This window comes from Pinus tabuliformis, chromosome Q, assembly GCF_031772625.1.
Source record: "Pinus tabuliformis cultivar Carrire ecotype Pingquan chromosome Q, CPIR1, whole genome shotgun sequence".
Taxonomy (NCBI): Eukaryota; Viridiplantae; Streptophyta; class Pinopsida; order Pinales; family Pinaceae; genus Pinus; species Pinus tabuliformis.
Genome location: NC_142296.1, coordinates 995934342 through 995949464, shown reverse-complemented (window position 1 = coordinate 995949464; position 15123 = coordinate 995934342).

Sequence of the window (15123 nt, the reverse complement as noted above, 5' to 3'; positions counted from 1 at the left end):
TTCTTTTCTACCTTTTCAGGCTCGAGAGACACAAACGTACGAAAAGGGACCATGTGGAGTTTTCTTTTATGTGTCTTTTTCAAACTCTTTAAACATGAAAAAGATATCAAGTTACACCTTTGTCGGAATCGTTAAACTATTAAATGACATCGGATTCATCATCATGACGGACATGAGATTCTCCTTCCTAGGACTCGTTAAACTTACTAGGTCGGATTCGTCTGAAGGATGAACTTACAGTGCAAGCATATGTTATCCCCTTCAAGCTTGTGATTAAAAAATAATTGGGGTACTCGCCAGAAATGGTGGGGGTTGGGGGGGAATTTGGAAATCTATCAGTCATGTCGGCAGCTTACTCTTGAACATGAACATGACACTCTTTGCTTCATGTCAGATTGGGACATCCTCCTTTGTATCATTGACCTTCCTAGGTTTGGGCCGTTCATTTTTGCCTTCCATTTGATCTCTGCCACGTCATTATGACCATTGATCCCACGGATCCAAAAGCTGCCAAACTTCCAGTTATGTCGTTGATATGTTCAAGAGTTGTCCTTTTGCAGTTACACTTACCTCTGTTTCTCTGTATCATCCAAAATCATTTTGCATCCTCTTGTCTCGCGTTGATGATGTGGGATTCATTATGGCCCTCCTTTGACACAATGGCTTTCCATCGACGCCAACTCATTATCTGAGAAGTTGATTGAGAAACTCCCTTCCAATACCTTAGAACTTGCATGCCTCAATGGCAAGTTCTTCGCACTCGACAACAAGTTCACACCATTGGCTTTCGATAGAGTGATTTCATGGGTGTTCGACTCCAGTTCCTGTATTCACATTCTGTGAATTGTGCTGATAGTACCTTGAGAGCCATTGTCATTGTTGGTGGTTTCTCTTGCGCTTGTTAACAATTTACATCATTGACTGGTAATCAAGATACTTTCTAGCATGTTCGACATCAACACATCTATTCGCATGCTAAGATCTGTACTTTGATCGGGTCGTGTTGGAGCACAAGACCCTAGATTCAAATCACACAAGTCCAGGTTGCAAAGTGGTGTGACATGGTTGTGATGATATGCATGTCTCTTTCATATGGCTGGCTGTGACCAGACCATGAGTTATCATATGTGATCCTTCTCATTATTGGATGGATGTGGCAATACCTTGGTTTCGTTATGATCCTCCTTGACGGATGGTTGCGCCCATACCTGGATCCATTTACACGATCATTCTCTGGATGGTTGCATCCATGCCACGATTCATGTATCATTTGACAAAGATCTCATTTTATGTATATGTATATGTACTTGCTTGTAGGTTTTCCGACGGCAGACCAGTTCCCCGCACTAATTTATAAAGCATTTCATCCCTCACTCCGGCTCGGCCTTCACGATTTAGGGGGCATCTGTTACACAACATTTTGTCACTATCCCTTTACTCCACATTCCTTGATCCTAGAGGACCTCTACAGTGAACCTCACATGCTTTTCCTTCATGGAGAAACCCCCATTATGTCCCTCTCCACGAGCAGATTATTTCCCTTTTGCACCATTTCCGCTGAAACTTATGTTTTTCCCAGTTTATAAGGCCAACACTAATGACCTTTGTCTCCCCCACGCCGATGTGCAGAGATTAGCACTATTCCCCGTGCCAATCGGTGCAACTGAGCTGTGTTCCAGTTGCGCCGGTCCTGTTATGGAAAGTTTTTTAAATTAGAGCTGAAGCTTCCAGCTGTAGAAGTTCCGTAACGGAAGTCTGGTAAATGGTTTGGCTGGATGGGTTCAAGGATGACAGTTTGGGGTCCTTTCCCCTATAATGATGGAACTACCTCAAGAGATAAGTCATTTTCCCATGAGAAGAGGATCCATCTCCCATCCATATTTCCTATATAAACCTCCCTTCTTCCCAAACACAATCTAGTTAAAGTGTTGGCTGAGTGTGAGTATACTATTTTGATTAGACAAGCAAGCTATTATTAGTTGTAGCCATCTAGTTGTGTGAAGGATAAGTGTGTTTGGGTTGGAGTGAAGTCTAAAGGGAAGAGCCTTTAAACTATTGTTGTTTGAAGCCATCATGAAGTGCTAGAAGAAGTGTGTGGGAACCCGATCTTGTTAGAGGAAGACTACGACATCAAGACGAATGGTTGTAATCTCTCTTTGATATTAATATATGCAAATATCGATTGATTTCCTACATGTTTTGTAATATTACATATTCGTGTCTTAATGCTTCTTCACTTGTTAAGTAGGTTGAATTGCAATTTGTCTATTATTATGTTTGTGTGTTGTTGTTGTTTACTTATTTCAGGAACTTGAAGAAGGAAGCGAGAGATTGTTGGAGCAAGCAAGCAAGGACATCATCAAGCAGGATAAGTGACCAAGAGGTAGGCCCTCTTGATTGATTATAACCTAAGGAAATATTCCATAGAATGTATCTGTTGTGGCTAGACCCGTTATCAGGCTAGAGGAAATCGTTCGTGTCCGCACTTATAATTTTACTTCACCACACACATATACTTCCTCCTTAAGCGAACCATGCAAGAAGGTAGTTTTGACATCCATCTGATGTAGGTTCCATCCTTATGAGGCAGCAAGGGCTATGATCAAACGGATGGTGGTATATCGGGAAACTGGGAAAAGTATTTCATTATAGTCTACTCCTTCCTTTTGATAGAAGCCTCGAGCTACAAATCTAGCCTTGAATTTCTAAACACTCCAATCATGTAATGTTCCTAAATAGGAATACAAGTGATATAAAGAAGATATTCTTTGCAACAAAATATAAAAACGAAATACACATTAAACACCCATATAAATGCTGCAAATATGAAACTATTAAGCCATTTTATTACTTCTTTGAAGGCAAAATACAAATGATAATAAAATGGTGTACCCGGGCTTGTCTCAATGGACAAGCATGACCAAACCCAGTTGAGAAAATGGCTGATCCGATGACTGCTCCAACTGTTGCACTAATCTACACTACGCTGCCCAAAAAACTACCTTTCTACTGAAGTTTGAACGACTGAAAGGTCCACTTCATATGCCCAGAAAATTATATGCTTTTATCCTCGGACTCCATGGCCTAAACCTAGAAAAACCCACGGAGGATTTTGGTTGGTTTAGACTTCTGAAATTCCACCCCCTTGGAGCCCAACCTCAGGTGCAACTGCAAAAATCGGCCTATTGGAATTTGCCTGTAAATCCTCTTGGTAACGGTCCCAAAGTGTTGGGATGACCCCTACTATCAATCCCTTGACTTCTCGTATGGTCTTCTATCCTATTGAACCTACTCCTCAGCTCCACGAAAAATGTTGGACTGGCCCTCTACACTATCCCCAAGCCCAGTAATTCGAACTGCTGGGATGCTAGCCTTGTTGGCTCCAAAAATCCCAAGGAATTCTGGCCTATTGTTGCTCTCCCAATCCTATAACTCTCCTGACAAATGGCTGATCATTGATAGCTCGAATTCCTGCATATTCTCCAACTAGCCAGACATATGCACTCCCTGTTTGTGGCTGAATGAGAATGCTACAACACACTCTTGGATCTCCTAAAATGATTATGGAACTGCCTCCCTAGGGTAGGCACAAAAGGTCCCCCGAAGGAAAGGTTGAATCTCTTGCTTGAGAGATTTGTGGCTAAACAGTCGGTTGAATCAGCTAAACAATAGCGAACAATAAAGTAATTTTGTTTGCAAGCTATAAAAATGAATCCAAATGAGAGCTTCTTCCTCCTTATAACTCCTTGGGCCTTCCTTGCCTCATGTGGGACTCTCCATCCACCTATTCGACTTCCCTCCAAGCCATTGGAATGGCCCACTCCGAATTCTCATGTGGGTGGCCCCCACATTCCACTAGTAGCCAAATAAAGTCGAATTGCCTCCTAAGTCCCTAAGTAAAAAATGATGGGTTCTCTTCCTTAGCCAAAATTGTGCAAAATTGTGTAGCAGCACCCTCTTAAAAATGTATTTGAGAAGGGAAATGACACATCATCTCCATGTTTGATCTTGTAGAGCCATTTCGATGTGACCACTGACTTGTCCTTGGGTCTAAGAACCACATCCCAGACATCATTCTTCATGATCGACTCATATTTCTCATTCATTGCATCATTCCAAACCTATTGCTTCATAGCTTCTTCGAATGTACAAGGCTCAGATTATACAATGGTACTCATGGCAGCTAAGCACACTTGGCACATATTCGGCTTCTTTCTTTCACAAAATGTCCCCCTCGGTGCAATATGTTTCTCAACATCTTCAAGAGTATCTTTGAGCCACAATGGTATTTTTCTTTAAGTAGAGGGCTCACTAGGAGGTGGATCAATGGGATCCATCAGACCTTCAACATCAGGCATCGTTTCATCAGATGGAAGTTCATCCTGCTTTTCTACATCAACATCATCATTGTCCTTCCTTGGAATAGGAAGATCTAAGATCTTCTAAGAGAAGAATTTTCATCAAAAGTGACATCATGACTTAATTCCACTTCCCTTTGACCAAACACATAGATTCTATATGCCTTCGAAGTTTCACTATATCCCACAAACATTCATTTCTTCCCATTTGCATCTAGTTTATTTCTTTTCTCTTTCAGCACATGAAAATATATGGGACAACCAAAAATTCTAAAATGAGAAACATCTGGTTTCTTACCAGTGAATACTTCTTCAGATGTCTTGAAGTCCAAAGCTTGATGTGGGCATCGGTTTTGGACATACACAATGGTGTTGGCAACTTCTCCCCATAATAACTCTGGAAGACCTTGATCATGAAGCATAACACGGGTGGCCTCTATGATAGTATGATTCTTCCTTTCGGCAACACCATTTTGTTCAGGAGTGTATGCGGTAGTGGTCTCCCTCTTAATGCAAACTTATCTGCAATAGTCTTTGAATTCATTTGACTCATATTCGGTCCCATTATCTGTTCTCAATATTTTTATCTTCTTCCTTGTTTGATTCTCGACCAAGGCTTTCAAGGAGCTGAACCATTTTAATACTTCATCCTTCTTCTTTAAGAAATAGATCCATGTTTTTCGAGATAAGTCATCCACAAAAATATCATGATAAAAATATCCACCCAAAGATGTCACAGACAAGATACTTGACAGATCAGAATGGACCAATTGAAGAATATCAGTGGGTTGAGTCTCACTTGAGGGGAATGGTCCCTGTGTATGTTTTCCAGCTTCACATCCCTGACAAACACCTTCGTGATTTAAGTTGAATTCGGGCATCCTTGTGACCATCTTCCTTACATCGGGTAAGGCTTTGAAATGAAGGTGAGCAAATCTTCAGTGCCATAATTCGGATTGAAGAGAAGTATCACAAGTCATTGCTCCCAACAGACTTCCTCCAACCTGATAGAGACCTTCAACCCTGAATCCAAGAGTGAATGCATCTCTTGGGTTCCTTTGCCAAACACAAACCTTCCCATCAATGAATGTCACCTTAAAACCTTTGTCTTCCATTGCAGAAATAGAAACCAAGTTCTTTTTTAGATCAGGTACATATAGCAATTTTTTCAAATCAAGAGTTTGACCTCGATTTAAGTGAAGAGTAAAAGTCCCAATTCCTTTCACGGGATAACTGGCATTATCCCAAGTATAATCTCCATATTTGTCTTCTTTTCAACCAAGTTAGAGAGGGCTTCCTTGTACCTAGTGAAGTGCCTTGAGGCACCACTATCAATCAACCAATGGTCCAATGTATCCAGAGGAGAGGCAGCAGAGAGAGAAGAAACAAGATAAAAAAATAAAATTTCTTTACAACATTAACTTCATCATACCTGGAGTTTCTCGACTTATTGGGAGGACGACCACTTCCATTTCGAGCAGCGGGAGCATTCCTCTTTCCTTTGTTATTGAACCTGTCGTTCCTTTGATTTCCATTGCCCTTGAAGTCGTTGTTATTATTGTCATCATCTCTTGGAGTATCCTTCTTGTGATGACACTCTCTATCGAAGTGGTCAAAGCTATTACGATTGAAGCACCTTCCTTTTCTTCCTTCTTTGAATCCTGGCTTGAACCCTTGTCCTTGATTCCTTGGAGAAACATTGTTCCTTTTCTTAGAATGAGCAAAGACGACAACATGATTGTTTCCATTTAAGGGCTTGTCTCTTTCCATCATCCTTATTTCTTCTTGAGTGCATATGGCCTATAGTTCATCAAATCCTAGAATCCTGTCATTGTTGAGAATGGTAGTGTTGAACACATCCCAATCTCTTGTAAGGCCCCCAAGTGCAATAAGAGAGAGCTCTCGGTCACCAGTGACTTCACCAATAGATAGGAGATCATTCTTGATCTCAGTAATCCTCATGAAGTAGGATTGGATGGATTCTCCTCTATCCATCTTGATATCTTTCAGCTTGTTCTTGAGAAAAAGAATTTGATTTGCATTGTTTACTTTGAACATCCCAACCAGCTTTTCATACATCTCCTTAGATGTTTCCAAATCAGAAATATAGGCAACCAAAGGTTTATAAATGGAATCAACAATAATCTTCTTAGCTTTTACCTCACCTTTCTTGTACTTGGTTTGTGCAACAATGAATGCATTTGAAGGAGGTTTTGTTATTCTTCCTTTGACATATTCCATGGCATCATTATCTTCCAAAGTCAAATCCAAAGTCATCTTCCATGCATGATAGTCAAATTTTTCCTTAAGCTTGTCCTCAGATTTGAAGAGATATGTAGTCTTCATTGGGACTAGTTCCAAGTTCTTGTCCAACAACTTCCCTTAGTGATTTATTTGCTTCACTCTTGTTTGGGCTTTGTCTTCACCTAAGCTTTGATTCCATGTTAATTTTAGATAGCAATGGTATGTTCTATGCTTTAGCACAATTTACTTCAATGTTCCTTATCAACCCAATGACAATTTCCAATTATCTTCAATAGCAATCACATTAACTTATAAACATTGACAGTAAATGTAGATAGAACATAAAATCATATGCAAAAGAAAAACCAAGACAAGAGGACACAAGATGTGGCAGATGCTAGGGACAAACCCCAATGTGGGGAACACTTTGATCAAATCTTCTTATTATTCTTCAATAGTTCAATAGAGAGCGAGTACAAAAATCAGAAATACGTGCCCAAAACATATTTGCCAAATTAGCAAACAATGCAGCCCTAACCAAAATGTCAACGGTGGTCAAAGTTGCCCCAAAACGTCCTCCAATTAGCTCGGTAAACATAAGAAGATGCGACCTCCAAGGAGGGTCAAAATCAACCCAAAACAAGCTCATTCAACCCAGTCAAAGTTTGTTGTAATTATGTGGTCAAATCAAAAAGTCAACGTAGCAGTGAACACGATCAAATAGTCCCTAATCACCTCGAATTTCAGGCCAAACAATGCGGCCTGAAAAGATCGAAATTCTACCCCCACAATAGAAGTCAATGCAAGGTCAAACTGCCCAAGTCAATGCTACCCTAATCTTTGAAATTTTTGGCCTTCAAAACCAGTCTAGAAATCTGCCTTCCTTCCACATGTGAGAAGAAGAGAGCCTCCAAGTTGTATGAACCAATCAAGAGAGGAGAGAGAAGATGATGTGATGAGATGAGTGATGTCTAAATGAGATAAGGGTGACTCGTATTTAAACAATTTGTTAAGGGTGAGGAGACACATTCATTGGGCTTCATGAGCCTACATTTGACGGAGGCCAACCTTGATAATTTGACCATGAGAAAGAATAAATTCAAAATTACATTTCTGCTTGTTAGAACGGGATGATATTTATATCAAAATTGTACCTCTCGGAAAGAGGAGTCCAATTAAATAATCATCTCCATCATATGAGTTTTCCTAAGGTGGAAGTTGGCCCTAGTTTCCAATTTTAACACATTCTCATACTGAAAAATTTAAAATTCTCATAAGAGTCGGATTTGAAAGCCATTTCATAAGTTATCTTTTCAGCTTATATCAATGCATCTCATCATATTAACCAACATTGTCCTATAGAAAGGCCTTGACTAACGACTCTATCTCTCCACTAGATTAGGGCATAATTTTGGGGAGATAATGATTTATAGACACTTTCATCATTGTCTCTCAAGGCACATACCCCATCTGAATGTTCACAAGGTATGTCCTTTTAGGACCATTCCCTTCTTGGATTTAGACATCCTCAAGGAATCTCTTCTTTGACTACTCTTGCCTATTGGATTCCCTACTTCATCCTCAAAGAGTATTGGTTTTCAAATGCTTACCCAATCCTCCATTCTTTCTTCATAATGTGAAGACAAGAGTGATGTGTCTATCTCTCCCTCTCAATTAGGGAGGATTTTCTCATTCATTTACATGAAAGGAATATACCCAAGCTCCCTCTTAACTAGGGACTTGTTTCCAACAAAAGCTATATATTATATCGTGGATATCATGGTACTTTCAATTGCTTGTAGTGCTCCTTTTTCTGCATCATCATGTCCTGAATAAACTTCAATTTCTACATTATGGAGGCATATTCTTCATAACTTCTTTGTAGGGCTTCGACCATCTTTTTCATCACTTTCATTCAACAAAAAAAGTGTTGAACCAATTAATGTTATTCATGTCATCCTTCTTTTCATCGGAAAGTGACCTTTGTCATTGTCTATTCTTCATACTACTACCCTTTCCAAGTCACGTTCCTTTCAGAATCATCTATCCAAATTTATGTGTACTAGTTATAGGTGATTTTCTACAACCTTATGTTGGTAGCCATGTTCCAATCCAACCAGATGCTTGCTTTCAAAAATCAAAAGTGAACATCAAACCAAAATTACCTCTTTATGATGGCCCTTCGTCATAACATCTGCTTTTGCAACATCAACATCCTTTTGTATACTATATGAATCCATCTCCAAGACATCTATTATCAAGGTTCTCCTTCTTCACTATACTTATCATTCTTCATAGCTTCTTCACAGGGGTGTCATAACTAATCCTTCTAATTGTTATAAGACGTTATTAATCATCTTATATAAGTAGTTGTAGATACATCTTCATGAACTCTCCTTTATACCACTTCTTCGAGATTTCCATACATAGATTCTTTTGCATAGGAACAATTGTTTCCAATCACCTCATATTATTCATGAGGTTATATAATGTTGATTCTATCATGTCATTATATAGAAGAGTTCAAGGAATGTTGTATTTATGCCTTTATGTATCATCTATAAGGAAGAGTTCCTTATTCTTCAATCATGCTCATGAGATAGAGCATTTCAATCAATTTTTTTTACAATTAAGTGATGACATGACTTTATCTGTCTATTAAAAATTACCAAATATATGCATACCTCTTCCTTCATGTGGTCATCTAGAATTCCTTTAGCAACTTCCTTTCCCTTGCTTGAAGATGAAAAATACTTCAACTAAATATAATGATACACATTCTTGTCATCATCCTTCATCTTTCTAAATTGTGGATACCACACTAGGTAGAATGTGGACTATCTATGTAACACTTGCTTTTTCCTAGTAGAGATGAACTTTTCAACAAAGATTCCGATGGAGGATCTTGGTGATCATTATTTTTCAAATACTTCTTTCTAACAATGATGACGAGTGATGATCTCTTATCTTCCTATCATGCTATATTACTTTTGATTCAACCATGAAAATTGTTGTTTCTGCTATCCTTTCATGCTTCTAATATGATGTCATCTCACTTTATTGCTATAATGCATCTTATCATAACTGTAATGATTCCTACCAAGACTGTTGTATTGAAAATAAACTCAATGTATGAGAGACCTTTAATAGTAGGTCTTTCACTTCTTCCTTCTTAGATTTCTTCTCTTCCAGTTCTTATACTTCTTTGGTCACATGGGCTTCACTTCTTTCTTTCCTTTACTTGTTCCCTTTCTTGAGTTTAGGAAAATTCCTCTTGAAGTGTCCATGTTCATTATATTCATAACACTGAATCTTAGATGTGTCAATTTTCTTTTGAAATCTCTTTCGAGGCTCGAATCTTCCAAACTTTCCTTTCTTCCTAGTCATAGCTGCAAAATCTTGTGTTTTCTCATTTGATCTAACATCATTCTTTGCTTTTAATCTAGTTTCTTCAATCTTACATAATGCCCATAGATCATTGAATGGTGTAGCTTCCTTCTTTCCATAAATGCTTGATAGAAAACTAGCCCATTCATCTGGTAGAGCATTGAGTTAACATGTGATCATTTCTACATCTGACATTGTTTCTCCTAGCTCTTGTAGTTGATATCTAATTTGAGATACCTTCATGAGATATGAAGCTACCCCTTATTCCTTTGAACTTTCATTTTGTATATTTTGGTTCTCAAGGATATTATCTCTCCAACTGTACTTATAGAGTGCAACTCTACTAATGTATCATAGATCTCTTTTGATGACTTCAATTTTGCCAAAAAGGGAATGACAGAATCCTTGATAGATTCAATGAGGATTCTTTGAGCTCTTACTTCTCCTTTGATATACTTTGATAATGCTTGAGATTGTTCTTGAGGAGGCTTTGTGATGGAGTCCTTGACATAATCAAAAAGTTCATTTTTGTGAGAAACAAACCTATTATTTTCGCCCATGCAAGTTAGTTTGATGTCCCAACAAGTTTATTTTTCTCCTTGTAGAAAGTTGTCATTTGATTTGTAGGCTGAGACATGAATATAAAGTACTTACTTGATAAATAAATATGCCTCCTTGAATATGATGTCTTCCACTAGAGTGTGAGATTTAGAATGAAGGAGGGATGACAATGCTTCTTCTTCAAGATGAAGAGAGATGTTCTTCCTCCTTCAAAAAAGCTTGAGGTATTCTCTTTTCTTCAATATGAGGGAGATTACCTTGATTCCTTTGATGATGATGAAGTGATCTTCTTTCTTCCTTTGGATGATGATGTGGAATGTGGGAGGATTCCCAAGATGCTTCAAATGTGTAAAATCCTTTCTTTGAGATGGAGGTAGCGTCCTTGTGATGTGATGACTAGATCTTCTTGATTGTAGGGACTAACCCTATTTTTTTTTTTTTTTACAAACTAAAAATACAACCATAAGAAAATAACATTGGGAACTCAAAAATTATGGAGCATTATATAAAACTTTTATGAATTTCACTTCATTGAACATATCATCAAATTTACATATTATTAACTAAAACCAAAATGAATTCATACAAAAGAATATTATAACAACATATGTACCGTTCACCAAGAGACGATATTCAAACTTGACTTGCCGCTATTTCCGTCCTTCGTTGTCAGTCGCCTCCAAGTGTGAATGTCGATGTGCTTAATTCGAATGCAATGACCCATCGATTGACCTCCCAGCCTACTCCTTGGGTACTATCCTTCCCCGCGGATCCCGGAGCTGCAATGGGGTTGTACAATGGAGGAATGTAATAGCTGGTAGAGGAGAGCACTCTTTGGCTCAAGAGTCCCCTCTCTAAAGTCCTCTACCTCACTAAACTCACTATAACTCGTAGTCACTACTCTGACATAATCTCATCCATCCAACAGTAGGGTCCAAAAGGAGTCTTTTCTCCCATGGCATGGCCCTTCTTTTATAGGAATTCTCATAGGTGACACTTGGCATTTCATGCATAATTAATTATTTTTTATAATTCAATAGTTTGATTATTCACCCACCCATGTGTCACTATCTCATCAAGGGTTTCCAAAATTATTTACCTAAATTTTAATTTAAAACTAATATTTTTCCTCACCTCAACAAGATTCCTATTTCTTCTCCTAGTTGTCTCTTGATCCCCCTTTTTACTCCTTAATTTGTGTTCATTATTAAAGTCAATTGATAAGTCAAGATTTTATCCCCTATCTACTCCCTAATTTAACTCAAGTTATCTCTTAGATGGATATTCTTATGTTGGTTGTTGCCACAGGGAAGTTCTCTAAATTTTCTCTAATATTTAATTTATTAATCTTATTTTAATTCACCATCCTCTTCTCTTAATTAGGTTTAACTATTTTAGGATTGATATTTATCCTTACATTTATGTCCCTCTTTCCCATTTTTACCTAATTGAACTACATTATCTACCTAATATTTTCCAACATGGGAAGGGTAGAGTTTTTAAGGTAAAATATTTTATTTCTTCTTACGATCCTCTTAACTCAAGTTTTATTTTTGATTTAATTACCTCGGTTTATAACATCATTTGCCCTTGATCTGAATTTACCCAGTTTTCATATCTTGATTATATTTATTAATTTATTTATTTTTAATGATTCCAAGGGTGTCAAGTTTGGTCATGCCCTTCAAGAAATTCTCTTGAATTTCCAAGGGTGTCACGCCTAACAGTTTATTTGTGATGCCAAGGGTGCCAAGTTGGTCATGCCCTTCAAGAAATTCCCTTGAAATTCGAAGGGTGCCATGCCACTTGCCCTTCAAGCATTCAGTGGCTACGAGGGGAAAGTATAGGTGCAACGGCAAAGACCACTATCATCTCTTATGTTGCATGCTATAGTGAGACTAATGGTGTCGAGGATCAAGGAATCCACCTTGATGCGCGCCCCTCGGTAAAATCCTCATGAGTGACCCAACTTTGGGACCTGCCCTCATGACATCATGATCTTCAAGGCGAAGGTGGTTCAACCTTACCAGTCGACACTACCCCACCCCTCCCATGTAGTTCCATCCAATTGTACAACCCCATCACCCATATGTGAATCATTATTCTAAGCAACTAATATGTGCCTGCAATCACTAACATATCATCAGAATATAGATAAACATATATAGCAAGTTTCAAAATTGACTTAGAATTTCAAAGATAAAATAATATAAATTTTCATCAAACCAGGTGTTGTCAACTCATCATATGCGAGTGCCTCTGATGGTTTCCTGCCATACTCAATAATCATCAATAACAAGGTTTCTCATTGTTAGTATTGTCATAATAGCATCATCAATATCACCTAATCATTCGCATCATTGTTCATTGTGAACTAGAACTAATGCAAGTAGGTAACATAGGGGACACATCCATCATGGCTATCATCATCACGATATCAATAAAGAGTATACATATCCTTTACTGCCATCATCATCATAAATTCAATAGAGACCAAACATAACCATTTATGCTACAATCATCATAATATCAATAGAGAACATGCATAGCCATTAATGCTATAATCATCATAATACCAATGGAGAACATACATAAACATCACAACCACTAATAATGGAGTCATGTGTCTGTATCCTCAACCTGAGGTCCTCAAAGAATATTGTGTGTGGGCCTTAGGGCTAAATAAATGTTAAAGTCATATCATTGTCAGTCAACTAGAGCGGGGCACTACATACACCCCCTCTTAATAGTAGACTTCGTCTCGAAGTCCTTGGAATAGATAAGGAAAACGGTGACGCATCTCCTCAGCGTCCTCCCAAGTAGTTGAACTGGGACTATAATTGTCCCACTGGACCTTAACCTGGTCCACTAATCATCGTCTAAGCTGCAAAGTTCATTGGTCCAGTATGCGAACTAGTTCAGCCATTACTATTCCCTCGTCTGAAACCTGCAAATGACCAAAGTCAATAACATGCGAAGGATCTAAAATATAATGACGCAAAACAGAAATATGAAACACATCATGCATACGCGCTAAAGATGGAGGTAAGGCAAGCCTATATGCCACTGACCCTTTCCTTTCTAATATTTCAAAAGGTCCCACAAACTGTGGAGACAATTTTTTTCTCCCTTTCCAAACCTTACAAAGCTTTTTTGGGGCCTTACTCTCAGGAACACCCTATCTCCCACTTCATAACTTCGGTCTACTCAATGAGCATCAGCATAGCACTTTTGTCGATCTTGTGTTTCTTTTAGCCTTCCTCTAATCATAGTAATTTGTTCGTTCATCTCTTGCACCACTTCTGGCCCAATTAATACTCGTTCCTCTAGTCGGTCCCAACTGAGAGGTGTTCTGCAAGGTCTTTCGTATAAGAACTCAAATGACTCCATCTTGATGGAATTTTGATAACTATTATTGTAGGTAAATTCTATGAGGGGTAACAACTCCTCCCATCTCTTTTGTTGGTTCATCACATACATCTGAAGCATGTCCTCAAGGATTTGATTAGTCCCTTTTGTTTGCCCATCTATCTCAGGGTGATAAGCAGTGTTGAAGTTCAACTAGGTTCCCAAGGCTTCTTGGAAAATGGTCCAAAACCTTCTTGTAAACACTGCTCCCCTATCTAATATGATCTTCCTAGGCACTCACTGAAATCTCATAATCTCATCAATAAAAACATTGGCTATTTCTGGTGCCTTATATGTAGTCTTAACTGGTATGAAATGGGCAGTCTTGGTCAACATGTCCACCACTACAAATATGGAATCATGTATTCTTGAGGTCATTGGTAGTCCCACAATGAAGTCCATTGATATAACTTCCCATTTAGATTTTGGTATCTCATGGGGTTGCAATAACCCTGCTGGATGTCTGTGTTCAGCTTTTACTTGTTGACACTCTAAGCATCTTGCTACCAAGTTTACGATGTCCTTCTTCATCCCTTTCCAAAAGAAGAGTGGTTTTAGGTCCGCACTCATTTTCTTAACACCAGGGTGTACCATGTATACTGCACGATGTGCTTCATTCAATATTAACTAGCGTATATCTTCATTCAGTTGCACATATATCCTTCCCCGAAATCGTAGTAGCCCATCATTATCAAGGGAGTATTCTTCATATTTTGGAACCCTCATTTCATCCTCCCTAAAACTTTTTCTAACCTCTTGATACCAAGTGTCTTTAAATTGTAAATCAAGCAGTTTCTCCCTCAAATTTGTCTTTAAGGGAATCACTGAAAATATCTAAGGCCTCCTACTCAAAGCATCAACCACCCTATTTACTGTTTTTTTTATGTAAGTGATATCAAAATCATATTCACTAATTAGCTCAGACCATCATCTTTGTCTTGCATTTAAGTGGTCTTGAGTGAATATGTGTTGTAGCCCACAAAGGTCAGTCCTAAGATCAAACTTCCTTCCTAGAAGATAGTGTCTCCAAATCTTTAGTGCATAAACAATTGTTGCCATTTCTAGATCATGGGTTGCGTAGTTTTCTTCATGGGTTCTAAGTTTCCTTGATGCATAAGTTATTACTCTTCCTTCTTGCATCATCACACAACCCATCCCTTCCTTG